Below are 6,477 nucleotides of genomic sequence, written 5' to 3' on the forward strand. Positions count from 1 at the left end.
CACTGCCTCACCCTCATCCCCCTCCACACCTCCTCGTGTCTGCATTCTGTGCATCTACCTGTAATCAGTCACGTGGCTCAGGTGGCCACTGTTCCCATGCTGGCAATGGGGTAACGATTCATTGGAAGGAGTTGGTTTTCTGACTATCTAGTGAGGATACAATGTGGAGATCTTTACATTCAATTGATGCTTGAAAATGGATTCCTTGATTTAAACCATGTCACAGCCTCAGCACAAGTTGCCTTAAGAAACATCTGCACATGATAGTTTCGTCATTCAAATGCTGATGCATACGAGTATCTAAGTAATGTGTACTGTGCTTTAGACTTCAAAATGGCGTTTGACACAATAGTAGGGGTCAAATAGCAAATATAAGCGACCGAAAACATTTCCATAAGCATATAAAATCTCTACTAAAAGCTAGTAAAGGCTGCTAAAAGTATATTGTACGATTCCGACTGTATCATGAGGATGTGTTTATGAATCACTATCAAATTTTAAATAGTGATGCCATCAGGTGTTCGCAAACAGGTGGCGTATCCTGCCCCGCCGGTGGCCCCCTTTCACAAATACATGCAAAGGCAATGGTTGGTTGGTTGGTTGGTTGGTTGTTTAACGCCGCACTCACTCAACAATATTCCAGCTATATGACGGCGGTCTTTAAATAATCTAGTCTGGATCAGACAATCCCGTGATTAATATTATGAGCATCGATCCATGCAATTTGAATCGATGACATGCATCAAACAAGTAAGCGAGCCTGACCAACCGATCCCGTTAGTCAAAATAGGGAATTACATCATACACCATGTTTGGCACTGATACGTCAAATTTAGAAATGTCCTCCACGTGTCCGCCATCAAACCTTTTGAAAGTTTTGATTGTTGTAACCTTGATCTTCTGAGCCAGAATCGAGTGACGCTCTTTGAAATTTTCGCAATAGGAGTATGCTCGATTGTACCACAGACTTGTGACATACAGTCACCCAGGGCTGGAGCTGCAGGAATATTGCTCGACATACAGAGAAAGATGACTATTGGAAAATTGAAGTCATCCCTCTTGTCGTACAGTCTTACAGTGTGTTATCACTCCGAGTTTTTATGTATAGATGCATACATCTAAATATGAAATAAATGAGTCTAGTCTCGTATATTCTCGTTCAGGTGTGTAGACGAGTAAAAGAGACTCCCTATTTGACCGTTACTGAACGATGTTAAATCCTCAATATACCTGAAATTAAGGTTAACATCAGATCCCATGCGTACATTTTGCCACTCCGAGCAGAAATGTTTACTTGTATGCAGACATCAATGGATTGAAGCAGGGTTTTCACAAATAACCTCGAGTCTGTTCTCTTAAAGACGAAGGGGTCAATTTTATGTGTTTGAAAGATAAGTCATCAACTGATGAAACCCCTGTACACAAACCACACTGTTCTGTTTGTTCAAATCCAAGTGGAATACAAAAAGGAGTCCACACAACACTGTAACATTTAGTTGTGGCCCTGTAATAATCTCGTAAACTCTCTTCCTTTAAAAAAAGGATGCGAATGGATCAATTTTAGGTGTGCAAAGAATAGCCCTGTTCTCTTATAGTGTAGAATATGTAAACGCTTTTGACCACTATCTGCCTTGTAGTACAGGAAATGTAAACATTAGGGTGAACTATCTTTCTTGGGTAAAGATCATATAATCGTTTCTAAGCGCTTTTTTCGTGTAGAATAGAAAACGTAAACATTATAGAGCACAATCTTTCTTGCGGTCTAGGATATGTAAACGACATAGAGCACAATTTCCCTTGCGGTCTAGGATATGTAAACGACATAGAGCACAATCTCCCTTGCGTTCTAGGATACCTAAACAGTATTGAGCACAATTATCCTTGCGGTCTAGGATATGTAAACGACATAGAGCACAATCGTCCTTGCGGTCTAGGATACCTAAATAGTATTGAGCACAATCTTTCTTGCGGTCTAGGATATGTAAAGGACTTCGAGCACAATCATCCTTGCAGTCTACGATATGTAAACGATATAGAGCACAATCTTCCTTGTGGTCTAGGATATGTAAACGATATAGAGCACAATCTTCCTTGCAGCCTAGGATATGTAAACGATATAGAGCACAATCTTCCCTGCGGTCTGGGATATGTAAACGATATAGAGCACAATCTTCCCTGCGGTCTGGGATATGTAAACGATATAGAGCACAATCTTCCTTGCAGTCTAGGATATGTAAACGATAGAGAGCACTATCAACCAGAGTTACTTTGTGTACAATGGTAAATTACTATTTGTTGCTGGTGTGACAGAGATATATCAATGAATCGTAGTAATGACATTTTTCTGTAAGAAAATACGTGTGTGTGCATGAGACCCGTGACATTGGTAAAGATACATTGTCATACATGTTGTAGTTCAGTGCTGATGGACGCTCAGCGGAGGATGTCCTTCTCAGTCAAGATCATCGTGTGTCACGTCACCTCCCAGGGTGCGACCTTTTCTGGAGCTGTGTCTTACACGTGTCGATTACCGTGCCCGTGATGTCGTCATGCTGGTCATGGGGTCAGTGGTGCTGGTAGGTGTGGGAACATGCAGTCCAGCCCTTGTCTGACCAGGGGTCACACCTCCCGGACAGATGTAACAAAGTAACACAGGTCATCGATCAAGTGGGCGAGGCAGGAACACAGCTGATTATCCCTGACCTGACTTGCATCAATGTATCATATAAGCCCTGCATCATCAACACTCTCCGTGTCTATACCTGCACTCTGCATTAAGACGAGATATACTCAACATCACACAAACTCTCCATGTCTACACCTGCACTCTGCATTAAGAAAAGATATACCCACATCATCAACACTCTCCATGTCTACACCTGCACTCTGCATTAAGACGAGAGATACCCTACATCACCAACACTCTCCATGTCTACACCTGCACTCTGCATTAAGACGAGAGATACCCCACATCACTAACACTCTCCATGTCTACACCTGCACTCTGCATTAAGACGAGAGATACCCCACATAACAAACACTCTCCATGTCTACACCTGCACTCTGCATTAAGACGAGATATACCCAACATCACCAACACTCTCCATGTCTACACTTCAACTTTGCATTAAGAAAAGATATACCTAACATCACTAATACTCTCCATGTCTACACCTGCACTCTGCATTAAGACGAGATATACCCTGCACCATCAATACTCTCCATGTCTACACCTGCACTCTGCATTAAGACGAGATATACCCAACATCACTAATACTCTCAATGTCTACACCTGCGCTCTGCATTAAGACGAGATATACACCTCACCATCAATACTCTCCATGTCTACACCTGCATTCTGCATTAAGACAAGATATTGACCTTTTTCACACTTCGCTACTTCCGGTTTGAAAGCGAGGCTTGGAGAGCAGAAGGTGAAGGCTGGATAGCACATGAAACACATGGAGATGTCAACAAGGCAACCAATCGGGACAAACTGCGACAATTTAACCATTCCGGTACATTTATCGTAAGTATTGAACATTATTCTTATTGACAAACTATTCTACTGTTATCTGGTCTCCTTATCGATATAAATTTGAGTCTGGCCGTTCTGTTGTGATTTCAATTTAAAATATCCATGACCACCTGGTAACTCCCAGTGCAGTTTATGGTAGCTCAACAGACTTAATACAAATGCTACTGAAATCTTGTAAAGAATAATTCATTGTTTACACACCATTAAGCCAAACTATTTATTGTGAATTTAAATAACTTTGCGGGTTGTATTTGAAGTCGAAATATTGACCTTTTGACCATATCTAGATATATGTCAGAAACTAACTAAATTGATATGTTGATATAATGTATCAAATTGTAACCTACTGAGAATTTACAATCGTAACAAATCAGAAGTTTGCATCAGTTGCGTATTCGATGTAAATTGTTATGGACTCAAATGCATTCCAATAAAATATTAGACCTCTCGATCTACTTGTGCTGTTGTGATTGTGAACAGTTGATATTTTGATTGTCAATGTTGACAGATTAGATAGCATGAGGTGTAATATTTCAACTGAATTATTACATAAAGGTTGTGTAAATATTTAAAATAGAGTACAGTTTGATCTGCAATTTTGGTAACAATTAATATTTCTACCAAAATGATATTTACTTTACTGTACCAATTTAATCATGTCATGAAATGAACAAAAAAAACAACTAATTAATGTCCAGTAAATGTTCAATCTACATGTGCTCTTTATATAATTTACAGAAACAGATAACTCTTTAACAGTTTGTATTCAAATATTTCAAATGCATAAATTGATATTGACATTACTAAAATTTTAAAGTATCATAAGAATTATTTTTAAATTCCCATGCGTATTGCAATCATAACTCATTTATTCCCTTTGTTTAATTGTGAAACCCATCTGGTTTTATGTCCACAAACATGTGTCAAAACTTTTAAAACAAAAAGATTTCTTTTGTGCAAGCAATTGCCATGTATTATTGATTATTAATCATATCAATTTATACATAAGAATATAGTTGTGCTTACTGTGTCATTTTGCAATAATTATATTGTTATGGTGTAATATTTTACTATTGTTAACAATCTTTAGAACTTTAGTTTATTTCAATCAAGTCAAGTGGTGTGATCATTTTGATATTTTTTTTATAATTCAATCAAAACGAGAAAAATAAAAAAATATAAATACATAGAAGAAATTTGTTTTCCTTGTCAAATAACGATGATAGCATGAATTTATCTCATGCTCCTTGTATAGCATGCTCCTTGTGAAAATTCATTCCATTTCTTCTTCGAATGTACCTTATATGATGATTTTAGGGAGACATTACTGACAGCTATCGATAATCTTGGAGGACTAAAAACTCTACATAGTATTCTTTTTGGTGATCCAAACTTAGATGTTTTCCTGAATACAAAAATATTCTTGTCTGTACACAAATTTATAGAAACGACTAACAGATTCAGTAGCTAGCATATTATTGTTTCCAAACTGTTATTCATTAATATTGTTAAATCTATATTCTACACTAAAATGTATAATATTAGGATATGTATGAGATGCACACTGTCTTCACTTTCCAGCACATTGTACATATCCTTCATATGAGCACTGTATATATATTGCGCATTATGTTTCCACAATGTGAAGCTTCAACTGTAAATTGTTCATTTTCATTATGCAATATTATGTATAACTGTATATAGGGAGAAGGCGGTAATAAGTGCTGCCCTTTGTCTTTTTGGACAATAAAATATGTTAAATAATATTTCATCTTGTGATCTGACAAAGTTAATATTTTCAAGTCAAGATATCAACTTTAGTAAACCACATGAAGGGATAAACATTGCATTTGACAAAACAAATTCAAGTCTTATATTTTCTTTGTGATCTTCATGACCTAACTCAGAAAACGATAGTGTCAATGAGGCAGACTGACTGTAGGTGTGACAAAACGTGATATTTCACCTGATTTTCACTCCAGCGAAAGTATGTTTTCAACATGGTCAGAGTAAACAAAGTATTTCAGGATTAAATACATACCGGTAATACAAATATCAAAACGTGTTTCATTAAAACAAGAGTGAATTTCTGTGTGACATTGATATAAAGAGCTGTAGTACACTGTCATTAAATTGATGCATCTGTTGAGTTTACTGTTTACAAAGAATATACAGTTTGTGTTTTCGACATATCAGATGAATTGATTCCTTCAAGATTGTTCTTCAGTAGCATGTAATGTTACACACTGTAATTAATTTTCCTTAAACTTCTCTATTTCAGAAGAATGTTGTTTTCTAAATAAGCAGTATTTTGAGAGAAGGTGAATATGCATTGTTTATAAAAAAAATGTTATTAAAGTAGGAATATTATTACAATATTATTGAATTATTCATTTCATGCAAGCGAATCAACACAATGAAGTAATAGTGTCTGGTGACGGATGTCTGGAGGAGCTTTCTGCTGACAGTAACACAATGGTTACAATGTGCGTCCTGTCAAAGGACAAGGAAGTGAAAAGCCATAATCATTTAATCAACAAATGTACTTTCTGTCACATTTCACTTAAATAGAACGAGGAAGTGAAAAGCCTTATTCACTCACAAATCAACATGGCCAATATTTATCGGACACTGAAAAAGCACATTGTACCATTTGTTTTCGCCTGGAATTTAATTAGGTGCTTTTGACTGACAAAGACACCCAGTCCATGTTAATTTTTGAAAACTTATATTGTGAGAAATAAAGATATGAAAATTTTGGTTTGTTTTTCTTTGTTAAATATGAGAAATCCAGATTGTTCCATCAACATAATTTGTACCGATACATATATTTTATCTTGGCTTGATTACCAGTTGAAGTTGATTCCTTTTTATCTTTTGTTATTTTATCTGTACTCATATCTGATCAAGACATTTTCAAACTATTCAGGATAAATGTA

This window comes from Haliotis cracherodii, unplaced genomic scaffold (assembly GCF_022045235.1).
Source record: "Haliotis cracherodii isolate W230 unplaced genomic scaffold, xgHalCrac1.p SCAF_19, whole genome shotgun sequence".
Lineage (NCBI taxonomy): Eukaryota > Metazoa > Mollusca > Gastropoda > Lepetellida > Haliotidae > Haliotis > Haliotis cracherodii.